Raw genomic sequence first — 19,928 nt, forward strand, 5'->3', positions numbered from 1 at the left:
CAATCCCGAGCTCTACTCGCATTCAGCGCGACTCTATCTCTCGGACAGGTTCCTTCCTCAGCAGATGTTCAAGCAAACCCAGGCACTTGACGCCGACCTGAACAAATTCGCTATTGACCGGACTTACAGGAAAAAAATTATGTCTAGTAGGACTAATCTGCATTGACATGTGTACCTTGCATCTGTTCCTGTCTGATTGAGCTGGTGCTGTTATCTCGATGTTAAGTCAGCTCAATCAGACCTAACTCTCGTAAGGAGTTCTCTCCTTTGTATAAAATATGTTTTCTTTTGTAAAATTACCTGTTTTTGTAAATTAATTGTTCTATTTTCCCGGAAGTTTCGGGAAGTTGTACAAATGTAAACCCCTGGCTTTTTGGCCGTGAAGGGTATTAAAGATTATCTCTCTAAATTATTTGTAAAAAGAAGCACACAAATTGTATCAATTTTCAAGTAAGAGGAACACGCTGACATTCTTGAAACGAAGTGCTTGCTGTCTCTGCTAAATAAGAAAACATCGTGGGACGCTCTTCGTAACGATATAATGCCTAACTACTAAGTTCGGTTCACAGACATCCCAAGTAGACTTAAATTTTTGTTTAAACCACCAATACCATCAGCAAATATGAAAATACTTCTAAGGAGGCCGATGGATAATTTCACTTTGCTGTTGAATTAAAAAATATTCTTATCTTATGATGTAAATTGTCACATAATGTTCATTTCCTGGGCCCACCATCAGAAGTAGTAATCACTATTTGTGAAATTAGCCACTGGCTTTCTTAGAAGTATTTTCATATTTGCTGGCATATTTGGATATTGGAGGTGTAAACAGAAATTGAAGTCTACGTGAACGAAGGAAATAAAACCTTCCTTTCAAAGGCTTGAACTCAGATTCCTCTATTCACTTCTTAGTAGTTAGGCATGAAAGCATCCCACGATGTTTTTTCTAGTCCAATGTCTTCTTATTTAGCAGAGAGAGCACGCACTTCGTTTCAAGAAGTCAGCATGTTCCTCTTACTTCATACAATTTGTGTGCTTCCTTTTACAAGTAATTTAACATTATTCTCAATGTCTGTGGTCGTCACCGATTTCCATAGAATAGCAAAGAGACACAATGTTGTCCATGATTTTCGGTGGAAATGTAACAGACTTATTATTAGGCTTATGCTGCACCAGCCAAAAAAAAAATTTCTGAGAGAAGTAGAAGAATGATGATATCCAGCTCAGGACCCTGGGTGTGCCAAGCCCATACTAACCAGACGGTGCGAATAGAAGAAACTGAAAAAAGAAAAAATCCAAATCTTATGATGGCACCTCATCACAGGATGAGTGATTCTAAAAGTAGAAAATTTTTCAAAATTCACCTGTACCTAACATTTCTCTTAGCCTTACAACTATTAGGCCGCCGTAGCCTAGTGGTCAGGCGCGCGGGTGCCTTGAGTGACCGGGGTTCAAGCCCGTGACTGCTGAATACGGTGCTGTATCTTGTAAACTCCTCTGACCGTTTGGTCATCCCGGAGTATAAACAGAAAAAAAATTATTTTAAATTAAGAACTCATTGCGTATATAACATAAACTATGTTACATACGCATGAATGAATTTTGAACCCGTAAAATAATCTCATTGGCCGTACGTACAACGACTGAAGCTACCCAAACTTTCCTTACTTACCAAGTGTTCTCTGGCTGGATTGAAAACCTGTCCAAGGCCATGAGACTGCTAAGAGATATCGAATTAAGTAGCCCCTATGAAAGATAGTTACGGTATTTCCTTTTAGATTTTATAAATCAAAAGTCCGATGTATAACCATTAGTTAGGAGGGTGAATATATTTCAGCTAACCAAGGCGTTGATAAAATCAAATGAGACAAATTTACAGTAGGAAGTTATGGGTTAGGTTATATCCAGGTTGGTAACGGCAAATTATAGGTTTCCCGTTTTATAACCCTCTGCCGAACTCAAGAATGCGAATGGATCATTATATTTCCCAGTATTAGCTGGGCTAGTGGTCAATCTCCATTAACGAACGTTTGCCGAATTGTGAACAGACAAGAGTAAAACTTCCATTCATTACAAGGTGATGTTAGCCTCAGTCTTATGGTGCCACAATTCATTTGATTTCAGTTACTGCGCTGAGAACCCCAGCAACATCGTGATCCAAGAATCCTGGGAGGAGGTTGCAATGACTAGTGATAATTAAATCGTTACTAATCCCCCCCCCCCCTCTCAACGTAATCACTGAAGGAATCCGGTAATTTAGGCTCTCCTGAAATCCAAGTATAACAAAAAAAATAATTTTTTTTTGCACCCAGTTCCTTTGTTACAGCGTGTTCTTATTTCACAAGTATGTTGATGCTTAGTACTAAATTCTTCGAGTGAAAATACATTTTTTTTTGTCACAATGTACTAAAAAGCAGACTGCACGACTGGGAGGAGCTATTTCAACGCAGTAACTGAGATGAAAAAAAAAGTCACTTTCTCTGGCTGGATTGAAAACCTGTCCAAGGCCAGCTGAGAGATATCGAATTAAGTTTCCACTTACGAACGTGGATAACGGAATTTGTGTTTAATTGCTAATATCATCATTTTGTATCGGGCACTGTTGGCCATTAATCAGTAAGCGAAATCAAATTTGTCGCCCCAAATATTTCAATTAAAAAAATAAGGCGTAAATAATTATTATTAATTTATTGAAACAAAAAAAAAATTACAGCAAATCTCACATATATATTGAAATAAACTTTAAATTCTAAATCACAGTAATAAAATTATACAAATTTGTTTCCTTGCTTTAAGAGATGCGAATTTATTATTTCATTTGTTCCAAAAGATCATTTTCTATTGATAATATTGCCAAATTAGAGACATTTGTCGATCATAAATAATTTTGTAAAACTCCGTTCACCTGAGGCAACTGAAACTGGTAAAGTCAGAAAAGGCATTAGCAGTGGCAAGAAAGCAGCTTATACAGCATAAGCCAAAAAAATTTCCACAACCATTCCCTCTAAACGTTTGTCCAGTTCTTCCTTGAATTTATTTAAGCTATCAACTTCCACAATGACAGATGGAAGTTTGTACCACCAACCAACTACCCGCACATCTGTCTTTCCTCAATTTGAATTTATCCCCTCTCAGGTGATTATTCTGAGCAAGAGGAAGAATCCCATCAGCATTGAACATGCTCAAACCATTCAAGGCTTTATACACCTCGCAGGTGCCTAGCTCCAGACACTGTAATTTGCAAAAGTTTTTCTTGGTAAGAGCACCCCTTTGTTCCCCTCATTTGCAAAAGTATCTTTAAAATATATTGTAACACTTCAGATGAAGTAATATTGTCTTTAATATAAATTTGGAGTTCTTCAGCAAGGCTAAACCATCAATATCAGACTCATTATGATTAATGTCACTTAATTTAATATGTAAATCTTTGCAAAGATTTAAGTGATCATTATAAAATATTTTTACATATTCTTTTAGTTAACGAGAAAATTTTTGTTGCGGATCCTGAATAGCTTCCTCTCTACTTTTATAATCGAAATGACGTCTTTTCCTTCTGGAAACTAAGCGGAAATGCCAATGATAGCAGTCATATTATTAGCCGAATCGAGAATGCTTCCTCTGTTCTGTTTTCTTGAAAATATTCCGTGATTTCCCATGGTATGGGTGTAAAGCAAGGATGTTCCATACACAGAAGCACTGATGAAAGAAGATAAAGACAATAAGATTTGTAGATGACTAGATATTGATTGTTAATAATAAAGAATTACAGAGCTCCTTGGACAACACAATAAAGGAGTAAAACCAAGGTAATGTTAATTTCAAAGAGGCCACGAAGAAGAATCAATGTAACATTAGATGGAATAATATTGGAACAGGTACTTGGGAAGCATAATGACAGAAAATGGAAAAAGCCTGGAAGAAATAAAAACAAGAATTGCAATGGGCAAAGAGGCATTCAGTAATAGAAAATAAATGGTGAAAACATTAATATGCACTGTTGTACTATATGCTGGGAAAGAGGAGATTAGACGGCTAGAAACTTTCGAGATGTGGGTGTGGATAGAGTGAGGAAAGTAGAAGATAGAACGTTAGTAAAGAATTGGATGATAAGAGGAAATTAAGCATGGAGCCCTGAACCTGCCTGAGGGCAGAGAACTTGAAGATTTTATAACTGTAAAATATAAAACACAGATCTAGATAAGCGACTTAACCTGTTTTCAATTTCAAATGAATTATTTGCCTGCCATGTTGAATACTGGTAAACAATGGAAGTCGCGTTGAGCATCTGATTGTACAAAACCAATCAGATGACGAGAGCGATTTCTGGGTATGTGAGACAGGCGTTTGGTTAGGTTTTAAGAGTAACACTAAGTTGCAGAATGGTAATCCTTTGGCTCTTTATTCGTGCTTAGCAGCAGCACTGATTGACTCAATTGCCTGAAGGCCAGAGGTGCGAACAATGGTAAACCGTTCGTTATATGGAAATTTTTGTCGTTCTACTGAAACTATTACAAATGTAATTTCCCACGGGAATTTAAAAAAAAAAATTCTCTATAAAGAAGTTCGTTAAACAGAGGTCCCACTTGTTTATGTCAAAAAAAATTTTTTTGCGCCATTAATCCTTAACTTATATTTCACACCAAGATTTAGGTGGTCTGGACCCCTTCTACCAGTTAATGATTCCGACTTCCTTGAATAAAGCTCAGTTCGCCTCTGTGCTCTGTAAATTTCTTTTTTTTCCCCTTGGTTGAATGAAATGTATTCGTCCTCCCAACTAACCGTTATATATCGGAGATTTGATTTTTTTTGCTTCCAAAAGATAATCGTGTATATTGGCCACCTCAATAATCTCTTTTGAAACAGTGATGAGTTAGCCGGTTCTATACTTCAGTTGGCAAGCGAGAAAGATCAAGCTCCAGTCCTCATTGCGAAATTGTTGATATAATTTTAAAAACTCTATACAATACACACATTCAGTATGTATACTTGCAAAAATGTTCTGCGCCTGTCTGTACTTACCACATGCAGAAATAAGACGCTGTCTTATGAAAGGTATTCATTTCTCCGACTACAGATAAGAGAAATATTATGTACAGCTGATTTTTTAAAATAAAAATTATGCCTTTTATACGGGAAGGGGGTAGACACTACATTACAGGTTTTATTAGTTATCTTATCAAAAGACTTCGGACGTAAGTCCTACCATAGTCCAAGCTTCTATAACAAATCTATTAGATTTCCCCTGAATAGTTAAAAAGACGGAAATAATTATCCTTTATATTTACACTATTGGCTGATTTGTGATCTTCATAACGATATAATGCTTAACTACTACAAAATACATCAGCGGTCCACGGTGGTGCAGTTGTTATGTGCTTGTTCACTGAGTGGATGGACCTGGGTTCGAGCCCAGCCGAAGGGCACGTGGAAGATTTTCCTGCCTCCTTCCACTTGGTGCTGAGTGAGTTAGTCGGTCTCAGGCCGTGGACGTGGGGTTTTTCGCCGGGTACTCCGGTTTCTCCCCACAGACCCAAAACCGACCTTAGAACACACACGGCTACAGACCCATACATAATTCTTGGAACTTCAATACACCCGTTTTTGGGTGTATTGAACTTTGAAGAAAATTAAAGGAACTATCCCCACCCGGGAGAGGGTAGTTCCTTTCTCCCAACAATGTATTTAACCTCAAAATCGCATTTTGTCAATAAAAAAATTCCCTTTAATTGCAGAAGTATGGGTGCAATTTCCCCCATGTACTCATTCATTTTCCGTTTCATATTTTATTTCTATTGGAGTTCATTGGTTTCTGTTTGTAATCACGAAATGCAATTAAAAACAAAACCAATGAACTCCAATAGAAGTAAAATGAATGAGTACATGGGGGAAATGCATAATTCGTACTAAACCTCTCAAAAAATTACATAAAAATATAAATTATAATAAACGAAGCTCATTTATGGGACGGTAAAAGCAATTCTTTCAACATTTTGCAATCATGAAATGCAACACCTTTTAGCATTAGTTGAGGCAAGCGTATAGAGCATCAGCCAAAAAACACTTCCCTATTTCACCCATCCAGTCACTCCAGACTTAAATTTATTTAAGCTGTCAACAAAAGATAGAACTTTACACATGGTTACAACGTTTCAAAATTGCATATTCTACAGCTAAAAATTTAAAAAACCCAAGCAGATGGGTGAGATACGGCAATTGAAGTTTAACATTGACAAAAGGTACTATCACGCCTGGAAGAGGTTAGTTTCTTACTCCGAAGTGGTATTTTTTTAACTGAAATTATATTTCGTTCACAAAAATCTCATCTATTGCACGATTTGGCTTTGTACTCATACATATCTTTATTAATTTGCTGGTGGTTAAAAAAAAAATCAGTCTGGTTTAGGACCTTTATTCAAACCACCAATGAACTCATCATACTGATTCTACCGTGAAATTACATTAATATTATTTGTATATACATATAATAAGCTATCATTACCAAATATATAAAAAAAAACTTCTACGAAGTTTGGCTGGTGCAGCAAAAGCCTCAGGCTTCCTTGCACCATATGGCTAATTATAATAATAAAATACCTGCAGCTTACATTTTGAAAAAGCTAGTCTAAAAACATCTTTTTCTACCAAGACAGTGAATTGCATTATCGATATTTGATGCCAATAAAATTTACATTATTTTCTCCCTAACACAGGAGTGTATATCTGATTTTTTTTTTTTTTTTTTTTTAATGGCAGCCGATTCGAAAGGTAATATGCCAGATTAAAAAATAAAGAAGTAAATTTAAAAGGTTTTTTATTCTGTACCTCTGCGCACTAAATATACATAATCGGATATGGTATCTAATATAATAATTTATGAAATACTTACACTGCGTACTGGCTGTATTGCAGATTCAGGTATATGTCCAATTTTTCCTCCTCTATTCATTACGAGGTGCCAGCCAACCATATTCTCTTTCGTCATTCCATTCAGCATCAAAAATTTATCTCCTTTAACAACTCCTAATGCTTCAGGGAATGTAGGAACAAAGCTCTGTACAGCTTCGATCAGCATAATCACTTTAGTAGTAGACAACTTGCACTAAAGTAGATGTTTCACACAGCAGTTTATAATTCTAGAATTAGAACTTGCAACAATGCTTCAACAAGTTCATGGAACTGGCCTTGCACTTCTATATCTTTCATTGTTTATTCTAACAGAGGTAAACGGAAAATAGGAACTGATGTCGGAACTACATACTGGTGAAAATACTGAACAAATCGTGATTTGTAGTTCGAGTTTAGCGCGACGCTAGTGATTGCTAAATGCTTTTTACTACAGATTCCGTATCTGTTACTTAACACACATTACCGGCGATTCTGAAACTTTTGTTTCGTTATCTATCAATGCCTCTTCCGATTTTTGTTGGATTTCCAATTTCATAAAATCTGAATTATTCGAGTTCAGATTTTAGTTGCAGGAAGCAAAATTTGAAGAGATGAATGTTTGCATGGTTACGTAGGAGTCACAGTCATTTCAAGTTATGGATGGCGAGATACCTATTTTAGTGAGTCAGCTTGCTAACTGGTACATTTTCATTCGATCCAGTTGCTGTTCTTTCAAATCCATCAACATGATCTTACTGGGGTTACGTCAAATAACTCAATTTTCTTGAGGGCAAATACTTCTCAAGAACATTTTGTTCTATATTATATAAAATACTGCAGGTAACAAGTACATAAGTGCCAAACTGTTAATAAAGGTTTTACTAGCAGTTACAGGAACACTCATGTAAGGGGCTAATATCCCTCAAGACATTTTGTGTTATATTATATAATGGCACTATCAAGTATTGATACTTGTAAAAGTTGCTAATGCGTAAACGATCCCCCCCCCATCCCCGGACTAATTTTTTTTGGTGCATCAGTGCTAGAAGCTGAACTCCATTCCCTCATTTGATTACATGGCATGGGAATTCCAGAAACCTTTGAGCAGCATCTAACATGGCAAAACTCTGCAACCCAGACTAGAGCAGTGTGCACAAATTAGCAGGAGTGATGTGACTCAGGGGAAAACTGAAGGAGGTGATTCTCCAATGCAACAGTCTAATAAAATATGAAATGTATACTCTTTGTGTGCTAGGTGCAGATATTGTGAAGAAATTAGGAGCCAACTCAGCATTCTCATGGGTGTCTATGAGAGTTTGAGGTATAGGGTAGATGCCCTCAAATAAATTAATGAGGGGCACATCAAGATCTCAGCTGCCCAACTCAACGCCTGTGCATCAGACAACACAGGCAGAATGCACTGGTCCCACAGCAGCTAGTTATCGTTGGTGATTCTATTGTCAGGGAGATGGAGAATATATTATGCAAAAAGGATAGGTGGAGCAGGATCAGAGTATATTTGCCAGGGGCAAAATTTGATAACGATGTAGGGCAGATATCATCTTTTAAGGGCACAAAAGGTGATACTGTTGTACATGTTGGCACTAATGACCTTAAGAATGAGATCTACAGATTTACTTAACAAGTAGGGGCTCACATCTGGTGAGTATGGAATTGGCACACCCAAGGTCCTGAGCTGGATATGATCATTCTTCTCTTTCTTGGTGATTCTCTTCTATTTCTGACTCTCTCTCTCTCTCAGGGTAACTTGGAAATTTTTTTTAGCTGGTGCACATAAGCCTCAGACTTTCTTGCACTACATGGCTAGTAATAATAATAATAAGCACATCTCAATGTTGAAAAAAAAATCCCGAGTTACGGTTAAATTTGAAAGTGTCTGCAATTCTGCCCAGACAATAGGAATATACGGATCAATCAATTCGGCATTGGAGAGATTGTGCAAGGCTCATGAGGGAGAATTTTTTTCAGCGTGGTCTGTGCTTGCTGATGGGATACCCTTAAATAGAAAGGGAGCTAGAATATTTGCTGATGCTATAGAGGCAGTGTTAGGCAGGTCAGAAAACTGCTAACTTGGAGGGGGATTCACAAACTAAAAGATTAAATGCGTCACCAGCAGAGACTAAAGTGATTCTTGCACTGCTTCTATTGTAATGAGGAGCAGCCTAGAGAGCAAATTGCTGGGAGTAGCTCAGGTGCATGTACACCAATGCAAGAAGTATAGTTATAGTAAATAAATTCGATGAATTTGAAGTACTGATCAAGACATCAAAGGCAGATATTGTTGGGATAATAGTGTGTCTCAAAAAACTATACACACTTTTACAGCCCACAAATAAATAAATTTTTTTCTTTTTTAGCTGCAACCAATTAAAAATTATGGCTGAAACGAGACAAAGCTTTGAAGAAAGGAAATTCATCCTAAAGTGCTAGTGGAAGAGAAAAGATGTTTCAGAAGGGAGTTTGAAAGAGATCCATAAATGCGGCTCACCATTTCTCGCATTAGAGATAAGTTTGAAGAGAAGGAACTGTTCAAGATGTCCACAAACATTGTTTCGGAAGACCGCGGACTTCCACAAGCCCAAAAAGAGAAGAAACAGTAATGGAAACATACCAATGTTTTCATTACTGTTTGTTCTCCAAGGAAATCTGTTCAGCAAGCAAGCGTGAGATAGGCATTTCAAAAGATAGCATTCATTGCATTTTGAAGCGCAGACAAAGAAAATGAATGGCTATCAGTTTCAACACTTGCGATAGTTCAAAATAATTCCACATCTGTCCTCTTTAATTTGAATTATAAATCTTAGATGTATCTGAATTTAAACTGTAAAAATAAATATTCAAAGTGTGCATACATTTTTTTGAGATGCCCTTGCTAACAGGAGAAATTCAAAGTGCAGAATTGGAATTTGGAGAGTATGTGTACAGAAAGGATTATGCTGTTAGTTAAGAAACACAAAATCTAATGAAGTGCATCCAGTTGACATGGGTGGACAGTGCAATGATGAGTCAGTTTGGTGTGACATAAATACTAGGAAAGGGAAAATGAGAGTAGGAGTGACTCTGATGAGTATAATGAGCAATTGTGCAGAGAAATAGAGTGGGCCAGTAAATTAGTGTCTTATAATGGGGGATTTTAATTTCACGGATATTGACTAGAATTTGTGAGTTGGTCACTCACACACTAGCAAGGCTTTTGTGGATTTATTGGATGACTGTTTTCTACAGCAGCATGTTAGAGGCAACAAGAGGGAGTAACATTCTTGATCTGATTTATGAGCAGTGATTACTCACGCATTAAGAATTAGCAGATAAAGGAACCGCTAGGTGACAGTGATCACAGTGTACTGATGTGGGATTTACACAAAGATGTAACTACCATCAAGTGTAAAGGAAGGGTTTTTATTTTCATAAACCTGACTAAAGAGGTCTCAGAGAGTTTTTAAATTCTATTCAGTGGGACCAACTGATGATGTTAAAAACAGTGAATTCTAAATGGAAAGCCTTCAAGCGCAATTAATCTTAGAAGCTATTAGGCTTTTCATACCAACTAAGAAATACTATTCAAGATTTAGACCTAAATGGAGTCAGATGAACTAATGAGGCTCGTGGAGAACAAAAGTGTGGGATGCATATAAATTATCAGGTGACACAGAAGCCTATGGCAGATGTAATCAAGTCACAAAGGAGGTTAGGGAATGAATCAGATTGGTCCACTTGATGATCCTGCTCAGATAGCTGACAGTCTGAATGAGTATTCTGCATCTACATTCATACATGAGGAATGCTATAAGGAAGGGGAGGACAGAAGTTTACTAAACTCTAACAGGGAGCTAAATGATTTTGTAATAACGGAGAGCAAAGTGGAGGAGAAATTGTTGAAGTCAAACATAAAAAAGGCAACTAGGGCAGATGAAATCTATCTAGTTATATTGAAGGAGGCAGCGAGGGAACTAAGCAAACATTTAGCTATAATTATGAGAGCATCCTTAGATTCATTGGAGATATGGACTGGAGATGTGCAAATGTATCCCCCAATTCACAAAGGGTGATGGAAATAATTATACACCTGTTAGTTTAACTTCTGTACAGAGGAAAATAATGGAGTCACTGGTTAAAGAAGTGATGCAGGATAACCTAGACAAGACTGCAGTAATAGTTCAGGCATGGGTTTAAGGGGAAGTCTTATCTGATTGGATACTATGATGTGGGCACCAAGGAACTAGATGCAAAAAATAATTTTGATACTGTTGCACATGGAAGACTACTGTACAAATTGGAGCAGTATAGCATTAAGGGTGGTTGAGTGGGAGAAGACAGTGGTAATCAATGGTTATTACTCTTCATAGACTAATGTCATTAGTGAGGAGTCCCCCAGAGTTCAGTGTTGGGCCCATTGTTTTTTTGTATATTTATCAATGATATTGATGAAGGTATATCAATCTTAATTTCCAAGTTTGCAGATGATACAAAGGTTGGCAGGGTTGTTAATGACAGTATGTTACTGCAACAGGATATAGAAAACCTGGGCAGGTGGTCTGAGAAGTGGCAACTGAAATTTAAAATTGACAAATGCAAAGTACTGCATATGGGTAGAAGTAACCCCAGAGAAATGTACCAACTGTGCGGTACTACGTTCAGGGTGGTAAAGAATGAAAAATACCTCTGGGTAATTGTGCAGTCTGATATACAGGAATTTTTCTAGCAGGGATAAGGAGATGATTATCCCATTGTATAAGGCAATGGTCATGCCACATCTTGTGTACTGCATACTGATTTGGAGGCCTCACTTTAGGAGGGATGTAGAACTGCTGGAATAGGTACAGAGAAGGTCAATTGTGATTGGTGAGGGCAAGAAATGAATGCTCTTAGCTGGGCTGCTGTTCTGCAAATTGCAGCATATGGAGATTAGGTGACCTGATTGAGGTTTTAAGGCTTTGAATGTATTGAGTAATAGTTTTGTGGAAGTTTGGCTTCAGCCAGTAGGTGGTTGATTGCTGAAATGAACTTCCATCTTTTGTTGTGGAAGTGGATAGGGTAAATGGGATTTTTTTTTTTGGCTGATGCTGTATAAGCATCAGTGAAAAAAAAAAAAAAACTTGCTTTTTTGCATCATTTGCCACTACTAATAATTTCAATTCATCAAAGTTATTTACAACATTCCTGACATTAGAAAGAGGCAAACATTTGCTTATACACTAACAAAGTCTTTCCAACAGTTAAAAATGGAAAGATTATTTCTGTTACAAACATCCTTGATTATTATTTTCTGACTCAATGTTTTGATCATAATTATTTGTGGCAAGGCAGTTACCAGTCTGACATATGCAGTTCTATAGCTCACCTTATCAGTGCTTAGTATCGTGATGTCTTCCTGTATCCTCCCACCACACACACTGCAGGTCCCAAAAGGAGAGTTTAAACTAATGTAAGAATCAATGCTATCTTTGCTTATGGTTGACATTAAATTATCGCTACATCACAGTAGCAGTTTCCTGAAAATCTAACACTGCCCTCACACTACTAGAAAATATTCTTGCACCTTTTCCAGTCAGGAAGGGCAGGCTGATAATAATTTACCTTTCCCAGAGCTTTGCACAATTAACCAACAAGGCTTGTGCCCTGAATACCCTCCTGTAATGCCTGAAGAAAAATTTTGCTTTCCAGATTTGTAATGATGTTGGTACCTGTATTTGCAACATCATTTTTGTTCCCCTAAAAGATAACTGTTTTAGTATTACTAGTGGCATGTGCAAGAAAGCAAGCTTATAAAGCATTAGCCAATTAGCAAAAAAAAAATCTCACATCACCTGTCCATCCCCTCCAATAATTTGTCTATGTCTTGCTTGAATTTATTCAAACTACCCACTTCCACAACAACAGATGGAAGTTTGTTCTAACAATGGATTACCTGATGGCTGAAGGTAAACTTCCACACAACTGTTGTGCAACCATCTTTCCTCAGTTTGAATTTATGCTCTCTCATGTGTGTAGTCTAGGCAAAAGTTTCTGTTTAGCCCAGGTATTCAATCTCATTTCATATTCTCACTCTGTATCTAACAAAAATAAAATAAGAGAAAGAATGCCATCAGCAATGAGCATGCTTAATCCCTTCAAAGCCTTAAATACCTCAATCAGATTATCTTGCAGGTGCCTTGTCTCCAGATACTGCAATTTGCAGAACTGAAACCTTTCTTGGTAAGACCACCCTTTTGTTCCCTTCACCAATCTCATTGCCCTTCTCTGCACTCTTTCCAGCAGATTGACATCCTTCCTAAAATGAGGCCTCCAGACCTGTATTCAGTCTAACCACTGCCTTGTACAATAGGATAATCACCTCCTTATCCCTGCTAGCAAAGTTCCTTATATCAGTGACAAAGCCTTATCAGTTGTCCTTGACAGCCTGTCTGCACAATTACTCCAAGGTCTTTTTCATTTCCACTACCCTGAGTATAGTACCAAACAGTTGGTACATTAATCTGGGATTACTGCTACTCATGTAGTACTTTGATGATGACTTTTATCCATGACAGATATATCCCAGTCCTGTTAAACAATATATTTCCTGTTTCTCTACAAACTGAACTGTCTGGAATTACCACTTGCTGTGACACCAATGTTTTCTCCCCCTGGGGATTGCTCCTTGCAACCAGATGCACACAGGGGTAGGACCTCAGAATACAATCAGCTCCCTGACTACATTCTTTCCAGGGTGTAACGGTTTTCTTTTCTTTTTTCTTTTTTTTTTAAATTTTTTTATGAAAACCCTAAACACGAGAAGTATTAGAACCCTAGTACCATGCATGGGCTGGAGGTTGAGAGGATGTAGAGATGAGTCATTAATTAATTAATCTAACTGCCCTCTTTTGAATGGAATCAAAAAGCCTGAGAGAGGTTTTGGGGACACCACCCCAAATGTGGGAACAATATTCCATGGTAGGGTGAACAGCTGTTTGGAAGAAAAGTAACGCTGAAAGCAAAAGAGAAAATCCAGTTTTTTAGATGCAGAGGAAGCAATATTTGTATTGTGCTTATGCCAAGAGAAATTAGAAGTTAGGGTAATCCCCAATAGAGATATATGATCTTGCCTAGAAATCGGAGTGTCATCAAAGATAAGTACAGGAGCAGAAGAATTCTTTTTTGTGACATATAAGACAGGACTGAAATCAATTAAGTTATCTTTGTCCCACTGGAGAATTACCTGGAGATTAGCATTTAAAGAATTGGTAGTGGATATTTGAGAAGTCGAAGCTGTTTGAGCAGGACAAGGTTTCTCAAACTAGAAGGTGGAATAAAATTGCTGTCATCAGCAAAATTATAGATATGATTTCTGGTCAATGGAAGGTCATTAATATACAAGAGGGAAAAGAGTGGGAGAAAGAACCGAACCTTGGGGAACACTAGCATTAGTGGAGAAGTTAGGAAACAGAAAGCTATCTACTATCAAATGTAGTGAGTAGTCAGAGAGAAAACTGGAGATGCAATTATAAAAAACAGTTGGAAAACCATAATAAGATGTAAGCTTATTTAGAAGATCTTTATGTCAAACATGATCAAAAGCCTTTAAAATGTTAAGAGCACTGCTTGAGTTTCACCAAACTTTTCCACTGAATTTGTCCATAGATGAACACAGATGATATAAGCCAGAATATCACTGATCAGATGGGAAGTTTTTGTTTAGCCCAGGTATTCATATTCTCACTCTTTGCACCTAACAAAAATAAAATAATCACCCTAACATTGTATCCTATTCTGAATATATGCATATGCAAGAACAGCTGACTTTCAGGAGAAAAATTGCATGTAGCAATTCTCAAAAGTTGTTTCCTTCTTCAACTGTTATAGTTAACCATAATATTTAAAAAAAAAAAAAAATTGAAAATAAAATTGCATCACTATCCCTAAATATCAAAAATATATGTGCATTTTATTATTATAAATCTACAGAATTAAATAAAAGAAAAATAAATAGTTACGTTTCTCTGCTGCTTACTGAATCTTCATTTGATACTTCCACAGAAATCCACTCAAACTTGATGCCTAAATTTCCTGGCAATAACAGCTAGAATTTAAGGTAACTTTTAAATTGTATATATGCTTTTATTATTCAGTTTAAGAAAACTATAACTTTACTACAACATAAAAACAGAAAGAAATTTAAATACCAGGATTTATAAAACCTAATCTGTTTTGAATAGGCTCAAAATATGTGGCTGTCTCTTAAATCAACACATAAGGAATTTTAATTGAATTTCCAAGGTTATAATTTTTTTTGGGTCAACCTCTCCTCTTTTGTTAGCCATAAGGCTAACAAAAAAAAACAACAACAAGCAGTATTTTTGCAACAACCAGACTGTTTTTGCTTTATTTATTATTTTTTCTATTATATAGTAATAGATAATGCCTTAATCTTTATGCCTTCTTTTAAAAACAAACTATCCAACAATAACGATGCACTAAACTCTACCTGAATGATTAATGATATTTACCAAAAAAAAAAAAAAAAGTAATGATATTAGGATATTAAAACATAGCTGCTGACACTGGATTTACAACGGAAAATCTTTGCTTTTTTTTTACTTAAAACTCGGTTTTACTCACCTTTTTCTTTTCAAAAATAAAAAATGCTAAAATTGGAATTTTTTTTTTTTTTTTTTTTTGTGAATTTCTGCTTATTTTCGTCAATGAATTTGCCATAAAGTGTTCTGGGATAGTCTAAGGTTATTTTTAGTCTTTGACTATCCCAAAAGAAGTTTTCCAAGGGATGGAATTTTAGAACTTCTTAGAAGGCAAAATGACTTTAAGAGTATGAAATATTAACTACACATATAAAAATGAGAAAAGATATACATACATAAGTTTCAGATAATTTAAATGTTTCTGAATTTATAAATATTTTACTCTGCCTATGGGAAACATTTTTAAACTGAGGATTTCTAATTGCTTAACATTCTGTTCATTAAACTCATTACCAAAATGGAAGAATGAGTTGTTGTTGTTATTTGGTTTTTAGGAGCATTAGCAACTAAGGCCATATTGCTCCGGGGATATGTGGTGGTCATTCCCTGACCTTTCCGAATCCTCCGTATTTGGTGGTGATGAGCTCAAACCCTGGTCTAATCAACAAGCGTGTGCTACGCGCTGCTACTCCTTCCCACCTGGCTACGGAGGTGCCTGAAGAATGAGTTCCTTTGGAGTTTCAACATACCTTAAAAGGTCATAATTACAATAAGACAGAGCAATAATCCATTAAGTAATTCAGAACTGTTTGAAACCATCAGAGCTTAACACCACATTAATGAATTGGCCATAAAGTGTTCTGGGTTAGTCTAAGGCAAAATAGTCTTGTTCTCTGTTTTTGCTGTCATTTCATAATACAGTAGAACCTTGATAAGAAGTTTTCCAAGGGATGGAGGTTTAGATGGAAGGTTTCTGTTTAGCCCAGGTATTTAATCTCATTTCATATTCTCTTTCTTTGAACCTAACAAAAATAAAATAATCATCCTAACATTGTATCCTATTCTGAATACATGCATATGCAAGAACACCTAACTCTCATGAAAAAAATTGCATGTAGCAATTCTCCCAAGTTGTTTCCTTCCTCAACGACGTATCCAATTATGGATATCGAAAACAATTGTAATGTGTCACTTTCATTATATCAAAATGTTTATACAAAAAAGGTTTTATGGTTGAAAGCCTCTGACTACGGAAAATTCACTATTCGAATAAGTTAGTGCATAGTATCATTTTAGTTTAACGGACTCCGGAGTCGGGTGGTCAGGAGTGCAATAGACTGGGGTTCAAGCCCCTGACTGGTAAATATGGTTGATCTGCCAACCCGCAATGGACCAGCGTGGCAGATTATGGTCCATTTCCCTCAGAGTGAATTGTTGAGGAGGCTTCCATCCCGCACTGGGTTGATAATGGCTGCAGTTTACCTTTTTTTTTTTTATCATTTTAGTTCATAGCAAATCACCAAAGTAGGTGAAATGGCATTGTTTCTGTTATATCTCATATTGTGAATGCCTTCACGAGTTGCCCTGATACTAAACTACCTTCGACAATGGATTCTCGGTGGATATCACTACCCAGGGGCGGTGGTATCACCAAGAATAGGTAACATTATTCTTCTCCAGTGGTGCAGCATTGCTTATTGGAGGTAGTGCAATATCAGGGCAACTCAATGTGAAGGCATTCACAATATGAGATGTAAAAAACTATGACATTTCGCCTAATTCAGTCATTTACTACGAACTACAATGATGCTATACACTAATTTGTTCGATTGCCAAAATGCTTATATTGTTTTATATATTTTTTAATATAAAAATAAAGAATTTCTATATTTAAAAAATGTATTAAGCGGGAAAACAGCATTATAATAATGCACCATGTATTCTTTATCACATACTTTTTATGTGGAAAAATAATACATTACAATATATAGAGTTGAAATTGGGAATTAAGAAACCAAATCTAGTACATGTTACATGTTATTTGGTTTTTAGGAGCATTAGCAACTAAGGCCATATTGCTCCGGGATATGCGGTGGTCATTCCCTGACCTTTCCGCATCCTCCGTATTTGGTGGTGACGGGCTCGAACCCCGGTCTAATCAAGAAGCATATGCTACACACTGCTGTCCTTCCCACCTGGCTACGGAGGCGTGCCAAATCTAGTACAGGGGAAAACTTCTTATGTGGGAATTTCTTATCTAGGTTCTACTGTATTTGTGTAATATGAAACTAATTAATGCTGTCTTTCAAGTAAGATGCCAAAGAAATATGATGTAAAATTCCAGGAAACAAATACTCAAAATTTTTCATGGATTGTAAAATCTGAAAATGGCAATACATTGCTGTATGTATGTATATAGACACAATTTTTCAATCTCAAGTAGCAAGAGATGCAATGTAATCAAATAAATAAGCATAGAAAAATATGAATAAATAATTTTGAATTTTATGGTGAGGATGATATTATTTATTTATTTTTTTTATGTGAACCCCAAACACGAGAGGTATTAGAACCTATAGTACTTAGTACCGTGCTTGGGTTGGAGGTTGAGAAGACGAAAGAAGATATTTGTTGACATTGGACTTGAACTTCTGTAGATTGTAATTTTCAGGAAATACGTATGAAGGAAGGTTGTTCCAGAAAACGGCAGTTGAATGAATAAATGAGGAAGATGAAAAGTTGGTTCTGTGGGTTTGAAGTTGGACAGTAAATGGATGTTGGCTGGTGGCGGCACGTGTTCGGACTGTTTTGAAAGAGAGAGCGGGAATTATAGAAGCCAATTCAGAAGAACAGTGCCCATGGAAATATCTGTAGAAGAGGCATGCAGCAGAAACAGTACGTCTATGAGAAAGCGAGTGGAGAGACTCTGTTAGAGATGAATCATTAATTAACCTAACTGCCCTCTTCTGAATGGAATCAAGAAGCCTGAGAGAGGTTTTGGGGGACACCACCCCAAATGTGGGAACAAAATTCCATGGCAGGGCGGATTTGCGATTTATACAGAGTGAGCAGCTGTTTGGAAGAAAAGTAACGCTGAGAGCGAAAGAGAATACCAAGTTTTTTAGATGCAGAGGAAGCAATATTTGTAATGTGCTTGTGCCAAGAGAGATTAGAAGTCAGAGTAATCCCCAAAAGAGATATATCCTTTTGCCTAGAAATTGGAGTGTCACTAAAAATAAGCATAGCAGCAGAAGAATCCTTTTTGAAAGATATAAGACAAGACTGAGTTTTAGAAGGGTTGAAATCAACTAAGTTGTCTTTGCCCCACTGGAGAATTACCTGAAGATCGGCATTTAAGGAATTGGTAGCAGATTTTCGAGAAATTGAAGCTGATTGAGCAGGGCAAGGTTTCTCAAAATGGAAAGTTGAATGCAATGTGCTATCATCGGCAAAACTATGGATAGGATTTCCAGTCAATGGAAGAAGGTCATTGATATACAAGAGGAAAAGAGTGGGGGAAAGAACTGAACCTTGGGGGACACCGGCATTAGTGGAGAAGTTAGTAGACAGACAGCCATCTACCATCACCCTCAGTGAGCGATCAGAGAGAAAACTGGATAACCAATTACTAAAAACAGTTGGCAAACCATAAGATGGAAGCTTGTTTAGAAGACCTTTATGCCAAACACCATCGAAAGCCTTTGAGATGTCAAGAGCAACTACTTGTGTTTCACCGAACCTTTCCATTGAAGTAGTCCATAAATGGATAACATAAGCCAGAATATCATCAGTGGATCGACACTGACGGAATCCATACTGGCGATCGTTGATCAGACGGAAGGTTTCTAGGTAGTTTAAGAGTTGGCGGTTAATTGATTTCTCCATTACTTTAGAAAGAGTAGAAGTAATTGCAATGGGACGATAATTGGATGGGAGGGATTTGTCACCCTTTTTAGGAACTGGCTGGATATGAGCAAATTTCCAAGCAGAAGGAAAAACACCTTTGGAATAAGAAAGTGAAAAAAGGCGGCAAAGAATAGGAGTAAGTTCAGGAGCACAGATTTTGAGAAAAAGTGGAGAAATACCATCAGGACCTGGAGCTTTCTTAGCATCAAGATTCATCAAAATCCTTCTGATATCCTTTTGACGGAAGACCACAGGAGGCATTGAATGGACCGTGTTGGGAATGGTGGGAGGTGTTTTACCAAGTTCATTAATACATGAGCTGGAAGAAAAATGGGATGCTAGCAGGTCAGCTTTATCCTTGGCTGAAGTGACAACAGAACCATCTGGTTTGGACAGAGGTGGAAGCAGAGATGGGCAAAAGTTGCGGCCAATAGCTTTGGCAAGAGACCAGAATGCTCGGCTACCATTAGGGCAAGAAGCAAGTTTTCTACTCTTAGCCTGTTCGAACTCTAGTTTGGACTGATTAATAACTGCTTTACAATTGTTGCGAGCTTTGGTGTAGGCAGAAAATGAAACTGAAGAATTAGAAACAAGCCAATTACGATATGCAACATTCTTCTCTTGAACAGCCTTAGCACATTTATTGGAAAACCAAGGTTT

The sequence above is a fragment of the Mastigoproctus giganteus genome, chromosome 2 (assembly GCF_048544385.1).
Source record: "Mastigoproctus giganteus isolate SK-2022 chromosome 2, ASM4854438v1, whole genome shotgun sequence".
NCBI classification, from domain to species: Eukaryota; Metazoa; Arthropoda; class Arachnida; order Uropygi; family Thelyphonidae; genus Mastigoproctus; species Mastigoproctus giganteus.